At 38.9% G+C, this 18,883-nt stretch overlaps 1 long non-coding RNA gene and 2 pseudogenes across 1 annotated transcript; 2 read left to right on the top strand and 1 right to left on the bottom strand.

Moving 5' to 3' along the window:
• Window positions 1–1,997: 1,997 nt before the first annotated feature.
• On the top strand, window positions 1,998–7,414 carry LOC115555844 (5-hydroxytryptamine receptor 3E-like; annotated as a pseudogene).
• Window positions 7,415–9,315: 1,901 nt separating this feature from the next.
• On the top strand, window positions 9,316–13,279 carry LOC115555846 (5-hydroxytryptamine receptor 3E-like; annotated as a pseudogene).
• A 1,422-nt stretch (window positions 13,280–14,701) lies between these two features.
• Window positions 14,702–18,883, bottom strand: LOC115556339 (uncharacterized). The gene is made up of 4 exons (XR_003978967.1): window positions 18,544–18,883; window positions 17,067–17,271; window positions 16,616–16,705; window positions 14,702–15,649 (listed from the first exon to the last, which is right to left on the bottom strand). It is a non-coding gene; the product is annotated as an uncharacterized LOC115556339 (long non-coding RNA).

Below are 18,883 nucleotides of genomic sequence, written 5' to 3' on the forward strand. Positions count from 1 at the left end.
GATTTCTGAAGTAAGATTGTATTTACACAAGCTGCGTCGGTGTAATGACTTTGTCAAATGGACTCCCGTATGGCTGTAATTGAAGATGAAATAATACAGCTAAAGCGATGATGACATCTGCTGGACAAAACCCAAAACTGCATCAAAAACAATTATCTGATTTGATAAATCTTCTAAACCATTTCTATTTCACTCAACAAGCCAAATACAATGTAAACGTAGGTCAGATTGCAAAAATAATGAGATAGCGGATATGTATACATATATATATTTAACACAAATTGCTGGCCGAAAGAGAAAGGGTAGGTTCTGAGTTTATTTAAATCTCTAAACCTGTTTGGAGATAATTCTCTACACAATTGAATCACCATGCAATAACCTTTGTTTAATTGAATTAAACATGAAGGTTTTTATCAATAGCTAGCCTGGCCTTAATGTGAATTTTCAACACCTTTCAACTTCCAGTGAACACAGCACTTATTACAACATGTGAGCAGGCTTGGTTAAGTGAGTCGAGATTATCTTCATGCACAATATTAGGAAGTGGTGAAAGTCCAGTAGTCTGTTCAGCTTCTATCACGCCAGAGCTTTAAATAATCAAAATGCATTTTAATAACTTTGTAAGTAATTCATTATTAAAGCGATCAATTAGATGTCATTTGTATTTCAATACTTGGTTGGGAAGGAAATTAAAATGTCAATATTCTAAATGATTATTAGAGTGATAGTAGGCACTCGCTCCAGGGCCAGTAGTGTGTTAAGTGTGTTCAAGTTATCAAATCGCACAAAATGAGTTCTCTTTCCAAATCCACCCCAGTATATCCGCTGAATAATTTGCTGAATAGTCCTTGAAAGGTTAGACCTTAACTCTCTTATTTTAAGTACCGGCCTGTGTTCAGCTGTAGTTGTTCCTCTTTTATCGTGACTTGGATGTGGTCCGTTGGGTAACACTGCATGAACACAACTCTTGTTTGTGTTGCCGTCTGCACGGTGGTCCCAATCAACCACGGCTGCAGGCCTATTTCAGGAACTTGATACCGTTGTGGTGACATTTTGACCATCCGTGAGGCCCATTCTGGTAGACAGGAGATGTTGTCTGAAGCTAGTTTGTATTTACCAACCTATATGAAAAGTAGCACCCTGCACAAACCACTTTATTTGTACAAGTGGGTTTTTCAAGTCACCCCCAGCTCATATTACTATATATATCTTTGTTGCACGTGCAGTATGTAAACCTGCAAAGGCATCTCAACTCAAGGTTAGTTTAGTTTTTTCTTTGTTTTGTTGATTTTGTAGATGAATGCAGAATTTTGTCCAGACAAAATGTGTATGTTCTCATGATTTAATATTAAAGCAACCCTTCTTTGTATAATACATTCATTATGTTTTCTTTAGAAACCAAGATACCTGGTTTGTAGTGACAACAGAAGTGGTCAATTGCAAGATCATGGCAGCCCTACAATTCAAGGTTAACACTATATATCATTTTAAGTTAGTTATGGCAGTTAAACAATGTCATATTTACTTGTGGCTATTCTATTGAAATTCTGTATTTAAGTTTTTTTTTTTGAAACTTCAGCTTTTGGCTGGGCCTTTTGAGGCCCTGATTTTCATCATCTTTACTGTCACCCAAGGTTAGTACCTAGAAACTAGTGTTTTTAATTATTTATAATTGTATGTCCCTGATTGCATAGCATGAAATTAATTGTTATGTTGTATTTCTCAAAGGTTCAGTGTGTATAATTAGTGTCATTCAGCAAAATAGATAAAAAACGGATAGCAATTGAATATAATATTCAAAATGCGTATAATCCCATGAGAATCAGAATTCTCATGGGAACGTTTTCATTAGAGTGAGCCCTTTATGTCTACAAAGGTATTAAGTTTGTTGGTAATGGGACAAATCCATACCTAAAAATCCCTAGTTGTCCGATGGATGATTTGGTATTATTTTCATGGAGTAAACAATTGCCCTTGTTTATTCGTTGTTGCTGTTGTTGCTGTTTTTGATTTTGTTCCCAGTTCAGTGCTGGGCCCCACCGAACTGTCCCAAACCCACGCCCTCTGGCCTGCTGAAAGCCCTCTCACCGGTCTTTAAGATACAGGACGTACGACCTGTCAGGAACTTGAATGATCACACAGAAGTCTCTGTGGCCATTATCCTGTATGGAATACTGGGAGTGGTATGTTCAATTGTTAAATCTATAACAATTGTAAGACGATGTATTTGATATAAGAAAGAGCATTTTGAATTGAGTTCTCTCCTTTGAATCCCAACTTTTATGGAAACATTTAAATGTGAAACAGTAAAACATCTTACTGCACCATTGCGTAGTTTGCTATGGCGAAAATACCTTTTCAATTTACATTTTGTCCAATTGTTGTCCTCTTTTTGTTCAGGATGAAAAAGCTCAAGTCTTGAATACCTATATATGGCTAGAAATGGTAGGTATAAACACCAAGCGATCAAAATAGACATTCTTGTGAATATTTCAGGTAAAGCAAAATGACAAATTGCATATTATATTCAAATCTGTAATTTAGGCATGGAAGAATGAGTTCATCAGCTGGGATCAAGAGAAGTGTGGTACTGATGAGATCTCTCTACCTAGAAGCCAGTTTTGGGTACCAGATCTGGTCATCAATGAATTGTAAGATCTATGTAGAACTGCAATAACTAAGTGTAAAAAAACATGCACAATACAGATGGCTCAAATCACCTTACTGCCTGATGTTGTTTGAACCTAAAGGTAAGAGAATTCATGTACGTTGCATTAAGAAAATACATACCACTGAATGGTCACTGGTTGGTAAGCATCAATGCGTGATCAGAATCAGAATCAGAAAGGATTTAATTGCCAAGAAAGGTTTTACACCAACCAGGAATTTGGCTTGGTGAATAAGGTGCATACATTAAGACAATAACAATGAACAATGAACAAACAGTGATATATATATAACACAATATAAACAAACAGGGACATAAGTGATAGGATAAAATAGAATAAAATAGAATAAATTAAAAACTAAAGTAAAAGCTACTTAAAAATGTTTAAGAATTTACAATTTGGTGATGAGTATGAGTGCTAGAGTCAGTGTCAGTCAGATATACCATGATATTGCTATCATCCTAATTTGGATCCAGCAGTCCCATTGTGCTATAGCAGAACTTCTGGGGACAGACTCCACAGGGCCTGGGCCGGGAACCACCACATGCATGGGTGGAGTTGCGCCTTTGTTCATTATCTCCTTATGGAGATATTCGACTGTAGAATATCATGGGGCATGAGTGGGCGAAGCTCTCAGAAGTCTACGTAATTTAATTAGTGTATTTCTAAAGTGGCCAGTCTACACAGTGTTGATTTTAGACTTTAGAAAATAATCTTATTCTGGTTTTTTGAAACTACTGTCATCCTTTCTCCACAAATTATCTGAGCATTGTGATTTAACATAAAACCAGATTTGTTGTCTTCAATGAATGACTATTTCTAAATTGTTTCTACTTCTCTGACCATTATAAGCTTCATGTAAAAGTATGTATCAGGCCAAGTGTTGACAGATATGTTTTTTCTCTCACGCAACAAAATCTTGCTGTTTTTTCTAACATAGTTGGAAAATGCTCTTGTTGCTTTCTTACAGTATGAATGAGAACACAGCCCCATTTGTGCCTTATCTGCATGTCCAATCTGATGGCATGATCCACGACTACATGCCGCTCCGAGTGCTGAGCTCCTGCAACCTGAACATCTACACCTTCCCCTTTGATGTCCAGAATTGCACTTTCACCTTCAACTCCTACACCCACAAAGGTAAGGCAAAACAAAAACAAAAGACTCCCCAAAGTAGTGGTTTGACAAAAACTGGACGACTTATAATCATCACTCAAAGTAAAAGTCAAACTGACTTCATATTTCAAGTAACCAACATGTGGACATGTTTTATACCTATTTTTGACATGTTTTTATATCTATTACCATTAATTATTGTTTTGATGTGTAAATATGTTGGTTAATATTGTTTTTATTCAGTAAAGGTTTGTCGATGGGCTTCAATCACATGCTGAGCCAAAGAACAGTTGGAGATTGTTTTGTCCTGGGAGGCAAATTTCTTAAATGGTTGACAGTTGAAAAACGATAATTTGTGGATAGTGATCCGGCCTGAAATCTTTTTTTATTTATTTTTCCGAGCACTTTGATTGGCTTTTTTCTGTATTTTGTTATGGTTTATTTTGTTGATATGATTGCATTCTGGGAGTATTTGGTATTGTGGTTGTAATTTGGTAGCCTTATGGGAACATAGTTCTATTTTTGATAGTTAGGGTTAGGGTTAGACCCTAACTATCAAAAAAAACAACATACAACACAGTTGTATGCTTAGTTTATGAATGAACTTTGACACATCGGTTACCTTGTCCTCTCTATCTAGTCAGGGACATCAGGCTAAAGCTGGCCAGGTCAGCAAGTGCAATTCTGAAGAATTCTTTGGATGAGATGAGCACTGTGGGAGAGTGGCAGCTCATCAACATCACTGCTTATAAAGGAAACTCGAGTTATGATGAGCTCATATTTCAGGTATGTTTACGAACATTATTTATAACTAAAGGAATAACAAAATGGTTATTGGATGATTATTAGAAAAAAGTAGATAAAATAATTGTGTCCAAAGAAGGATACCGTAAAGTCAATAATGATTCAATGAATAAACAATGAATATGGTAGAAAAATATTAGTTTGAATCATTGCCAAATATTCAATTGGGCCTAACTAATTGGGAAAAAACGTAATTGTCCGTACTCTAAACTGTGTACTTTTTTCTTAACACATCACAGATCCAAATAAAGCGTTCGTCTGCTCTCTATGTGGTCAACCTGCTCATCCCCAGCTGCTTCCTGATCACAGTGGACCTCTTCAGCTTCCTGCTACCCCCACAGAGTGTGGACCGCTCGGCCTTTAAGATGACCCTCATCTTAGGCTACACCGTCTTCCTGTTGCTAATGAATGACTTGCTGCCGGTCACCGGCCACACCATACCACTCATAAGTCAGTAGTACTCTTTTCCCTCAGAGGGAGGTCAAAAATTAACTTATATTACTTGAATTGAAAAGTAACCACTATACTCACACTCTCACCTATTTATCCTCAGATGTTTTCTTCGCTCTTTGCCTGGCTCTGATGGTTGCCAGCCTGTTGGAGACAATCCTCATCACCCACCTCTTCTCAAGCTCCAGTCGCTTTGCTTCTGTCCCCCGCTGGGTGAGAGTAGTGGTCCTTCAAACCCTGGGTTGTGTTGGTCTGCCTTCAAACCCACCACAAGACAATTCAACAGGTATGTTGTTGTTAGGCTAGGGTTAGATTATATTGACAAACTGAATGCTTGATATTACTGTAATAGACACCCACAACCAAACTACAAGCGGCATATTGTTCTGCACATCTCTCCAATACAGAGGCGCATCCCGATGCTGTGAGCGAGGAGGTCAAATCGGGTAGGAATGCTCCCTCAGCCCTTCAGCTGGCAGAGTTGAGAGAGTTGGGGAGAGACCTCCGGGCGATCCGGCTACAGGTGGACCAGCAGCTGAGTGGGGACCAGAAGTCTGAGGAGTGGATCCAGGTGGCTTCCATCATTGATCGCTTTCTGTTTTGGTTCTACGCTCTCTTCCTATTAGTCAGCTGTGTTACTATGATCTGCTTCTGGGTACGTTCATACAGGTTATGAAATGGTTTCTCAGAAAGGTTTCACTTATACGTCATTGATTGCTTCCTGTCAGTCAGCTCTATACGTTTTTTAGGTCCTCTGTGTGTCATTAAAGCAGCAGATCTACTTCCCACTACTTGGCATGCATGTATTTTGCGTGAGGGGGGGGAAGAAAGAGAGAGAGAGAGAGAGAGAGAGAGAGAGAGAGAGAGAGAGAGAGAGAGAGAGAGAGAGAGAGAGAGAGAGAGAGAGAGAGAGAGAGAGAGAGAGAGAGAGAGAGAGAGAGAGAGAGAGAGAGAGAGAGAGAGAGAGAGAGAGATTCTTATCAGTCAGCTGTATAACTAGGATCTATCTCTGGGTTTATCATTAAGGTCATAGAACAATGTATTTTGAGATCTTTTCAATATGATTAATATAATGGCTGTTAACCTTAGTCATTCCTTATTTCTACAGATTATTTGACATGGATCTATTTCAATTGGTCAATTTAGTCAGTGTGGATATCTATTGATGGTTGAGGTTTGGACTTGGATTTATGTTGCATAACTGTTGTACCTGTCATGTGTTGATTTACTAAATAAAATGTCTGAAATTAAATCGACTTACTTTGGAATAACTTTTTGCATAAGGCACAAACTATGTTTGTCATGACTTGCGTGTCACTCTTACGTAATATTAACTACTATACTATTTTAGATGTCGGAGGAATGGAGTATGATATGAGTAAGTTCTGTACAATTGTGTATGTAGGTGTCGCTAGGCCTGTCTAAAGCCGCATATTTTTTGTGAAAGCCCCGGATCTATTCTCGTTTTTTGCAGTGTTGCATTTCTCTGTGCATCATTGAATGTTGAGAGAGAGAACCGGTTACAGGGCTGTTCATTGCACTACACTGCATGGACTGTATCTTATAAGTGTGTGTGTTTGTGAACAACATTGGACTGTATCTTATAAGTGTGTGTGTTTGAGAACAACATTCAATATTATATACACATGTGAATTAGTCTGCTTCTACTCAATTCGAATACTTAGACTAGCAACTACAAAATAAAGAACAACATGATTCAGAACGAATGTGGAAAGTAAATAAAGTTTTTTTTTAAGAGTGCATAAAAATCCTAAGAATAGAGCTTGTTTATACAAGCTGCTAAAAATAGCAGGAGGATCCCAGGCTTTACTGACAGAATGTGGGAAATAATTTCCCATATTAATACAATCATAATAATAACATGTTATTGTAATAACTACGAATTAAAGGGTATTCAGCCATTCATGTTAATCATTTTATAATCAATCTAAGGAACAATTACCACAGAAAAGAATGAAATATAGTAAGAAAGAACGAAGTCAATGTAAAAGTGAGGTATGTGCGATACTAAGGGGAAACAAGAGAAGCAGGCACAGGTGTTGCTATAGATTATTCACCATTAAGACCGGGGTAAAATGGCAACATGCGATGTAGAAATACGATAACCTCAGATGAAGATAGTAATGTTGTATGGAAAATATTTGGTGAGACATGCAAATGATTGCAGGGTGACGCAAAACTTTAAGCTTCACCATAGAAGGAGCTTGAGAACACCCATGCATGAGAACACCCAAGCCATCGCTAGAACCTACCCTGGAAGGGAAAGGCCTGTAGCAGATTTACTGGTCCCTCATGTTCTCCTGGGTCAGAAAGTCAGCGACCATTCTCCCTTGGTAGCTAAGTTTGCTGAGTGAAAGTGCATTTATGTTTTCTCCAAAAAAAATACAATAAAAGAAGACTCATTATTGAAGTTCAACTATAAAATCTACAAACCTTATTATTACAAGGGCAGATGCCAGATATGAACATAGCATCACACATATTGCCAATCTGCATCCTCCAATCTGATGCCCAAAGGGATGTTCATTTAATTCCCGAAGTAGAGTCCGTCGGTGGTGGAGTACAGACACCTGACGTTATTGAAATTGATCATTTCAATAACGATATACCTTGGAAAGCTGTACTTCAGGTGCACCATTGACCATAACGGTTTCGTTTAATCTGTTGAACATCTTTGAATACGCTTCTTCTTTACGCTTATTGAGTTAGGAGTGTATTCCTTATGGTTTAGAGTGTATTTCTTATAGTAAAATAAGTAATCTTGTAAGAACAGTGTGTGTTGAAGATTGAAAGACATCTGTCCTTGCAAAATATGTATAATACAAATGCAAATAGCTGATGGTATGATTTAAATGAGATGATTAGGAAATGACCAAAATCTCAAATTGATTAAATTTAATGAAGCGATCTTCAGGGGTTGATTATTTATATGATTATATAATATGATTTAATTATGAAGGTAAATATAACCAATCATTGTAAAAGACATCTCTTTATAATTAATAATTCATTCGTAGGGTTAGTGATAGCCCTTACCCTAGAATAAACCATATAGGCTATTGCGTCTTACTTGAAAAAAATGAATGCAGAATAATAGACATGCAATCATAATATGAATCAACAATTGATTAAACATGATTGATCACCTTGAAAAGCAACTATTCACAAGATGTAATATAGATGCAATAGTTAGTATAGTTAGATATTAGTATAATAACTCACCCCCAGGGCATTTATCACCATGGCAACTGGTGGACAAAGTTGTGAAATGCTAATGTTTTCCTTCAAACAGCAAGCAGGAGGCAGGACCCCAAACTGATACATATCAGGGTGTACTCCCGGATTCATTCGATTATCTGTGAGTATCTGGAAGTATACTGGATCATTCCAGTCCAGATACGCCTCTTGCACCCAGTTTACACTCCAGCCATCACCAAGGAAGAGGTTAAAGTGTATTGAGGTCACTGACCTCAATACTAGAATCACTGGAACCAACTAGGGTCGGTTCTGAATTTGCAGCTTCTCGGAATTTGTCCCAAATGAATACGAATTTGATCATCAAATCCTCTTTTATGTATTATGTTGTGAACATGGACACTGCAAGAGAATAAAACAATTGCAGTGGACTTATCTTTTGATGCCAAATTTTGTGATGCCGGCCCTAACACTAAGCTGCATGTTCCAGGGTTTTCTGAATTTGATACCGATGAGTTAGCTTTTCCCCATCTGCACGATACATTCTGATCAACTAAAACTCCAAAACATGTCTTAAGCCCTACTTTGAATTGAGCAACCGATAAGTAAAGTAGCACTCTGCAGGAGAAACCTCTTGATTTGTACAAGTGGGGTTATCAAGTCACGCTCAGCTTAAAATAATGCTATATATACACCTTTGTTGTTGATGCGATTTTTTTAACTGGAAGAGCATTTCAACCGGGTATGTTTATTATAACAGTTTCTGTGATTTTGTTCACTTGAGCTACGTTTTGAACAATCAATTGACTACAAAAATGTAGACAATATGTTTTGATATTCTTATGATTCTTCTTTTTAATAATCTATTTTCATTTGAACCAAGACAGACGAAGAGCAGCGAATTGCAAGATAATGGCTGCCGAACTGCAGGTTAAGAGTATAGATCATTTTGAGAGAGTTTTGGTTGTTACACAATGTAAAATTGACTTGTTTTGTTAGTTAATATTGTCGTTAACACTCAGTTTTTAATCAACAGCTATCTGCCAGGTCATTTTTGACCATGGTATTCATCATATTCTCTGCCACACAAGGTGAGTAAATGGAACCAAAAAGCATTACAACTTAAATAATACTTAAATATGTAAGAAGGGAGATGTTTTTCCTCTGCAACCATACAGGTTTGGCTGAAATATGACATAGAATACATTAGTATATTGCATTTTTTCAAAATGTCATCATTAAAGCTATCTATATTCTATTAAATATGAACCCCTTTAAATTAAAAACATTAAAAATAAACTTTGGTAGTATGATGGACAGCAAATCTTCAATTTTAATTAGTCTTTAAGTTAATATGAATTGACATGCTTAATCTAAAAACATCTTTGATATTCATAGTCCACATGCCCATATGACACAAACCAGAGAAGGCATTATTGTGGAGAGTTTGCCAACATTTGTCCATTGGTTGCAATTATGGTTAATTTTTTGTTTGTTTAAGGTTTTGGACAAGTCGATTCAGGGAAGGAAGTGGCACTGGAGACTGAGGTGGTCGTGGATGAAGTTGTAAAGGAAGAGGAAGTTGGACAAGTCGATTCGGGGAAGGAAGTGGCACTGGAGGCTGAGGTGGTCGTGGATGAAGTTGTAAAGGAAGAGGAAGTTGGACAAGTCGATTCGGGGAAGGAAGTGGCACGGGAGACTGAGGTGGTCGTGGATGAAGTTGTAAAGGAAGAGGCGACTGTATCGATAAGTGACAGTAAAGGGGTTAAACATCTGCTGAGTTGTTCTGAGCCCAGCTCTTCCGCCCTCCTGGTAGCACTGTCACCTGTCTTTGATTTACAGCCCATACGACCCGTCAACGACATGGTTAATTTCACAGAGGTCTTGGTATCTTTTACCCTGTATGGAATTCTCGGAGTGGTATGTTCTGTTTAAAAACTATTCAATGTTACGATTCAATGTTCAAAACTATTGTCATAACAAATACTAAATGTCATGACGCGGACATGAGACAACATTTTGAATGAAGATTGACTTAACTGATTACCATAGATACATGGGTTGGAAAATTGTGTTTATGAACTTATCTTATGAACTTCAATCAAAATAAGTGTTATTATTTATAAGCATGTTGACTTTTAGCACAAATGTTCAGAGATACGTAATCAGAATACAATTGGCTATTGTAGGCTGATAAACATATTTTACAATTCTGTTTTTTCCAGGATGAAAAAGCTCAACTCTTGAACACTTATATTTGGCTTGACATTGTAAGTAAAAAATAATATAGCAATTCATTATCTCAATATTTCTGTTAAAGTGAATACCCAAATTAAATATTTGAATTCATTAATTCATTCATTATTTATTAAATTAAATCACATATTAGCCAATAGGCCAAATGCATTCAATAGTTTGTGGTTCCTCCAGGGATGGAAGAATGAGTTCATCAGTTGGGATCCAGAACAGTGCGGCACCGACCAGATTTCACTACCTAGAAGCAAATTCTGGATACCAGATATTGTCATCAATGAATTGTAAGATCCATACACAATTGCAGTCATTGTGAAATGCCAAGACAAAAACGGATGTCTCAAAGTAAATAAATCGTCATCATTGGGTGGTTAGATCTTAAGATGCATACATTGGGCGGCTTATTGCTGGCAGGCGGGTTGGCTGGTAATCGGAAGATTGCTACTTGTTGAGGTGTCCCTGAGCAAGACACCTAACCCTGCAGGCATGGTTGACACCGCTGTCGTTGTGTTAATGTCTGTATGAATGGGTGAATATTAGGCAATTTTGCAAAGTCCTTTGAGTGGCCACTGGTTAGAAAAAAGCTATATAAATGCAGTTAATTTACCATTTACCATTTGGGACTGAACTATTCCATTGCGGTCATCCCAACTGCTACTTTATTTTCCTAAATTGCTGTTACTCCTTGACCAATGTGCAATACAAGACCATTGATGATAATTACCAACATATTTATATTAATGTTCTACTTAAAGATGTAAACATTGCTCAAACTGAGTGCATGTATGTTTTTGTTGCTGTCTTACAGTATGGCTAAGAACACAGCCCCAGCTGTGCCTTTTGTACATGTCCATTCTGATGGTTGGATCTACGACTTCAGCCCAGTCAGAGTGGTTAGCTCCTGCAACCTCAACATCTACACCTTCCCCTTCGACGTCCAGAACTGCACTTTCACCTTCGGCTCCTACATGCACACATGTAAGACACCGCGTAGATAAACAGATATTCTCCACATTTCAGTTAGAAAAGAGTAACCCATATGCATTATGAATAGCCATCCTCATTTAGGATTTTCTAGTGTGAGACTACCAATAGACCACGGTTGTGCAACCTTCCTTCTAATTTGACCATGGTAAGACAAAGGAATATACTTTTGGTGAAATACATTTCTGACCCAGCATCAAAAGAGAAACCCCATGCCTCTTTCTTTTCAATCGAACCAGCTCTCGATTGGATCGAGTTCGTTAGTTGGGAGTAAATCCAAAGAAAAAACACAATACCTTCTTTTGTTTTAGAGCTTCATTGGGATTGTACTATTTCTTAACAATTTACTAAAACTATGTGCGAACTGCGCAAGCTCGTGACTTGACAGATTGACAACTTGCAATGAGACAAAGGATAAAGAAAGAGCAAGAATATAGATGGTTACGGTTGTGTCTGGTTGTCTCTTTAGTCTGGTTATTCCTTCAGATTATGGTTGTATTTGTGTTTGGTTGGTGTATTTTGGGTGAAGGGGTACATGTGTAACATCCTGCCCTTTCTTCTCTTATGCAATGCTCTACTCAATCAGCCAAGGACATCAGGGTTGAACTGAACATTCCCATAAAGGAGATTCTGAAGAACTCAATGGAAGTGATGACTACTGTAGGAGAATGGCAGCTCATCGATATCATTGCTTATAAAGAGTCACACGATGCAGAACCACCGTACGGAAGTGATGAACTTGTGTTTCACGTATGTTTGAATAAAATGATATATTCATGATTAGAAAATGTAACATTATGCATTTCTTCATGGTGACATGGTCAAGTTAATAAAGACTGTTTATATAATGATAATATTTTAAATGCCCCTGTTAAGAACTATCTTTTTTAAACCCCATAGATTGGTCTGAGGCGTAAGTCCACTCTCTATGTGGTCAACCTGATCATCCCCAGCTGCTTCCTGATTACAGTGGACCTCTTCAGCTTCCTGCTACCCCCACAGAGTGTGGACCGCTCGGCCTTTAAGATGACCCTCATCTTAGGCTACACCGTCTTCCTGTTGCTTATGAATGACTTGCTGCCGGTCACTGGCAACACCATACCACTCATAAGTCAGTAGCACCCTTGTTCAGAGTGAGGCTGACATCAACTTATATCGCTAGAAATGAAAAGTAACCAGCATACTAACACTCTCTCCTATTGATCCTCAGATGTTTTCTTCTCTCTCTGCCTGGCTCTGATGGTGGCCAGCCTGTTGGAGACAATCCTCATCACCAACCTCCACTCAAGCTCCAGTCGCCTGGCCCCTGTCCCCCGCTGGGTGAGAGTAGTTTTCCTTCAGACCCTGGGATGTTGTGTTGGTCTGCCTTCAAAGCCACCAAAAGAACATTCAACAGGTATGGTGTTGTTAGGCTAGAATGTACTGTTCAGCGTTCCAAAACAAACAACAAAGTACAAAATGAGGCTAGATGTACACACTTAAACGTGAAAGACCTCCATTACCATACAGATCCCAATGATGCAGTGGAGGAGGGCGGCGTTTACATGAATCCTCCAGGGGGCAAACATCTAGTAGACACAACCCTGGACGCACTGAGGAAGTTGGGCAGAGACCTCCAGGCCATCCGGCGGCAGGTGGACCGGCAGCAGAGAGGGAACCACAACTCTGAGGAGTGGATCCAGGTGGCAGGCGTCATCGATCGCTTTCTGTTTTGGCTCTATGCCGTCTTCATAATAGTCAGCTTTGTAGTCATGATTTGTATCTGGGCCTCTTCATACAGCAAATAAAATAATGTGTTTAGATAAGGGTTCCATAAATGTTATATAGCGGCCAAGATTTGTGTTGCCTTTTGTAGTCTTCTAGGTATTCTTTCATTATATTCGAAATGCATTTGAGTACGTTTAGTCAGTATGATTGTTACTTAGGAGAGGTTCAATACACCATTCCAGGCATCACTTTTTGTTTGATTAATGCTATGCTTTAAAATCTGCCATCGTCCAATTTGATTGAATCAAAATAAAACATTTTGATAATTTTGTTTTATTTTACAAAAATGACTTGCATATATGTTGTTGGTGATGTTATTGTTATGAATTATTTTAATATGAACAACGGAGAGTAATAGGGAAGGGTCTGAGTTTATTTGTAACCCGTAAAGATATTTAATCACCATGCATTTGATAACCTTGATTTAATGAACGGAACAGAAAATGTTGTATAGCTTGCTAGACTGGCTTTAATGTAACCTTTCAGCAAAACACCACTTCTGGAAATTTGACTTTAATACATAACGGTGTATATTTTCGAAGTTTTGCAAACAACAACATGTGAACATTGTGGGTAAGTGTTGTGTTTTTAAGTTGAAAAGCATGCATTTGACGCTGATTGCAGGATTGGTGCCTGATTCTGCGTCAAGTGCTCTGTTAGTTTGTCGAGGCTCTGTGAAGCCTGGTCTACTATGCTGTAGACACTGTCAGTTAACTTCCATATTAGATCTATCAATTGCTGTTTGCTGCTTTTGAATAAACAGAGCCGTTTATAATAGGCACATAATGCTTGAGCCTGACTTTTGATTGTCATACAGTACACTCCCCAGCAGTACTATCACTGAATACTTCAGACCCGCTGTAGCACCAGCAAGACAAATCACCACTGCTTCCACTCAACGCTCAGTGAATGGTGAGATAATAGGCATGAGGCAGAAAGCTATTCTGCTCGAGTCTCTGTGCATTCTGTCTGTACACTGTAAAAAAAAAAAAGTTGTTACAACTAACAAAAGTTAGTGTCCGGGCTGCCTTAAAATGTTGTTAGCTGAACTTGTGAAGATTAGTTGAGACAATTGTGTAATGGTTCAAAACAAATAAACTTTTCTAGTCAAATAAAATGAACCTTTAGTTTACATAACTTAATCAAAATTCAGTTCCTATAGAATTATTTAGTTGAGTCAACACAATCTTAATTTATTTCAACTGGAATTCCAAAGCTGAAAAGAATTAATCTACATTTCAGTCTACCTACAATATCTAGTTTACCTAATTTATGTTATGTCAACTTCATTATACATTTCTATTTGAGTCAACTTTCATAATTGAGTTCTTAAGATTACATTTATACTACATAATTGTTAATTCTCTTTTAACTTTATTTTACATTATGCTTAAAGATCTCATCTCTATAGGTTATTGGTTGTTCCAAAGAAACCAAATCAATTCCAGTTCTTCAAAGCTTTAATAAACCAGATGGGCAAGGTAAACACAGCAACACATCCCATCAAGTACAAAACGTCCCCAAAAACAGCACAAGCTTATGGGTAAAACATCTCCTCTTTAGAATAACACAAATGAGTACTCATTACGTCCATTGAGTACCAGCAAGAGAAGGATCCCTACTGACAGGCAATGACAAGATGAAGTGAGGGGAAGTGAGGCAGGCGGGAGAGAAATATTTAAACAGAGGTGTGTGTGTGTGTGTCACTGTTTTATTAAAGAGAAAATAAAACATTAATTAGCAATATGGGAGATGAGACCAGAGGAAGCAGATATGGGATGTATACAAAAAAAATGAGAGAGCCGTGTGTGTGTGTGTGTCTATTTAGAATATTACAATAACACAAATTAGTTCTCTACTCATTACGTCTGTCATAACATGAGAAAAATATAAAATAAAATGATGCAGAACCAAACAGGTCAAAAAGACTTTCCAGGAAAGACCTCAAACCCAGTCTACTTCTGTCAACTCTTGCAACTGAGAATGTCAGTGACCATTACAATAGCAATGAACTAGTAACAGATAGTAGTAACAGAATAGTAGTAACAGAACTCAAAAGAAAACTCTCAGTCTCAGTGTAGTGTCTACACAGTTTTACGAAAAAGTCTATTCCTCAGTCCATGAACCCTGGCAGAGCAGTTCTCACTGCCGATGTTCATGAGAACCTTCTGAATGACTTCAAAGGTGTATTGCAGCTCCTTCGGGTAGTCAATGTTCAGTGCATATAGCAGCCCCATTAACATAACTACTGCATGCGAGTAGTCCTTGATTCCATGCAGAATGATCTGTTCCTCTAGGACCACCGATATGTCAAGAAGATCCTCTCCTTGTTTGACTACGACAATGCCGACATTCATTCCCCTAGTCATGCTGTCCTCCATGTCTGTGGGCTTCACAAAGAAAGGAAGATATATTTGAGCATTACGTTTTTTTTTGTATTCTTCAGTATTTGTCTAACTGTCTATGAGAAAGAAGAACAGGTTTGGCATTATGGCATGCTGTTTAGGAAATTAAATATATCTGGAACGAATGTTTGAATATATTGAATGAAAACTGACGTCATGAAGGCACTGGCGCCATCTTTCGTATGGGCAGCTTCTACCTGAAGTGAAATTTCGACCAACATCTCTCCTTCAAGAATGATGCATAATGTTCTTTCAGCAATGTTTTGTTAGGGTTAGGGTTAGCGAACATGATTACTCATAAGAGGGTGTCCCGGCTGGGGGCTTCGCAGCCTGGTGCGGCGGCTGTGCTGTCCTCGGGCACGGAGCTCTGCAGAGAGTGATCGGGGACGGGTCGTTGGGAGTGGGCTGCCGGCCGTTCAGGACCTGTACAGCCAGTGCTGCGGGGGGAGGGCACGGCGCGTCCTCTCTGGCTCAGGCCATCCCAGCCGCAGTCTGTTCATGCTCCTGCCGTCAGGCAGGTGGGTTAGGAGCATCCAAACCAGGACCAGCAGGTTCAGAGACAGCTTCTACCCGCACGCCATCAGACTACTGACCTGCCTCAACCACCGCTACGAAGCCCCCAGCCAGGAGACCCTCTTATGAGTAATCATGTTCAACAAAACATTGCTGAAAGAACATTATGCATCATTCTTGAAGGAGATGTTGGTTGAAATAACACTTCAGGTAGAAGCAGATAGGCCCATACGAAAGATGGCACCAGTGAGTCCGTTTTCATTCAATATATTCAAACATTCATTCAATATATTCAAAGTAAATTTCCTAAACGGCATGCCATATATTGTAACCAAAAAGATTGGGTGAATAAAACGGGGACAGTTTTCCACAGGCATTAAAACATTTACAGCCAGCAACAGTTTCATCAATTCATTCAGTAACAATAACTAAGCTTACCTCTGCAGTCCTGAGGAACTTTGAAGGATCTTCACGGAGGAAATACGGCAGGCCCCTCAGAATGACATCCTCTTTTCTTTGGTTGGAATTCTGTTAAGAGACAGAATACACAATTAAAGCAACTAGCCAGTCAAGTAGATGTAGCCATGAGGACACCTCACTTCAATAACAATCAACGAACAGTAAGAGTATAAGTATGTGTGAGTTAGTGAGGTTGCTGCTGATAACAAAGAGAGTTGTGATATCGACTTTTGTGTGATGAAAAAATGGAGTTAACGCTTGATTTAAAAGCACAACTATTAAAAGGGCAAATTACAGTTTCCTTATTTCTCAAATGTGTGCCAAGATGACGAAAGTATAGTTTAACGTCTGCAGGTTCTTCAAAGTCACATAAATGGCATCTAATTCTGAAGTTCACCGGTTCACTGCTACTAAATCCATGTTGCCTCACATGTGTTTGGAGAGCCTTTTGTGATGGGAAATAGCACACACAATCGCTGTAAATGCAGGGGAGAGCTAGTCTTCTTCCATAGTGACCATGTCTGGATCTGTAGTGTTCTAGGATTCTTCGACGATTTCTTGTGACGTACGTGTAAAACGTACATATCCATCTCATTGATCAAGAGGAGGCGAAATGGAGCATATCAGACCAGGACCTAAAAGATAAAATGTCATGTCAGTATAATGGCAAGAGTTACAATACACCCTACAATTGCAACACAATCAATTTACAAACAGTTAATACGGGCAACAATGCAAATTAATATGGTGAAATGACAGTTTGTGTGTGTCAACATTCCATTACAATCCTCATCACACTGAAATTAGAGTAGGGTAATTGTTTACAATTTTTAAGGCTACTACTGCAATAGAACTTAATGTTTCTTTCCAATCATGGGAAAGTTTCAGTGTGACAGAGACACAAGCGTCCTCTCAAGTACAGTAACTCACTGTCACTCCTGTGTTGGGCTTTGACTCCGAACTTCGTTATTCGTATATAATTCAAATATCAAAAAATAAATCAAAATTCGAACGAACATTAGGCAGCCCTTAATATTCGAACCTGTTATGGGCAGGCCATGAGGGGGAGACGTCGGAGAACTCGACTGCAGTCTATTCATAATATTGTAATGACCACGGAAGAGGCAGTGAATGAAGTATTGATTAGACAGCGATTTATCAGAAACAGGTGATTAAGGGCTATACAAATACAATTTAATTTAATTGAATATTTCTCTTTTCTCTGAATAAAGTAACAGCACAGTAGAGAAAGCGCTGTGCGCCGCTCTGTCTGTGCGCATGCGTGGCTCCTTCGGGAGCGTGTCTATGTTCCCCGGGTCCTATGTTCCCCTCTTTGTATGAGACTGGGGAACATAGGACCCTTTTAAAAAAAAAGGGTTCTATGTTCCCCGGTCTGTTACTTTTTCCACCATTACTGCCAAATTCCGGCCGAGATAACTACCATTGCATGTCTTCACCTTTTGTGGAAGAGGGAGAGACGTCGGAGAACCTTTTCCCAGAAAAGGGTCCTATGTTCCCCGCTTTTCCCAAAAAGGGTCCTATGCTCCCCGGTATGTATGGCTACAGGGGAACATAGGATCCTTTTTGGGAAAACCGGGAAAATAGGACCCGGGGAACATAGGGATGACCTCTCTTTTTCGCGCCGTGACATTGTCAGTTATGAATGTGTTTTAGTTTTTTAGTAACTACTTACTAATTTTGTGAGAAATTGGACGTGAGACCTAGAGTCTCATGGTCATCATGACATACCCCTGAAAAACCTATCCATCCGAGCTGGGCTGAAACTAGCTAGCTGTTACCACGAGCTACGTTAGCTACTGCTAAGTTAGCTACTGCTAAGTTAGCAGTAGCTAACTTACCAAGTTAGCAAAAGACAAGACAAAACACATTTAATTAACTCAACCCACCGTGATGACAAACTGTGGAGCAGGCACCAGTTTCTTCCTGAGGAGAAAGGAGAGTGTCTCTTCTCTGTGCGACGGCTGTGGGTTTCTCCGTCACATTGAGCTCATCTGCCCGGTGCACTGCTCGGCCATCAGCTCGGCCTCGCGCTGGAGATAGAGTGGCGGGGTCACGCGCGACACGCAGTTACACTGAAGTTTCACTATATCAGAGATATCCAGAAAAGGCTTTAAAAAATAGTTTTCTCTCTTTTATTTTCAAATAAACTATCTATTTTAGAGATCTCTGATTCTAGCAGGGTAATCCAAACTACCGAACCGACTTCGATATGGTGAAAATGAGCGG

The sequence above is a fragment of the Gadus morhua genome, chromosome 12 (genome assembly GCF_902167405.1).
Source record: "Gadus morhua chromosome 12, gadMor3.0, whole genome shotgun sequence".
Lineage (NCBI taxonomy): Eukaryota > Metazoa > Chordata > Actinopteri > Gadiformes > Gadidae > Gadus > Gadus morhua.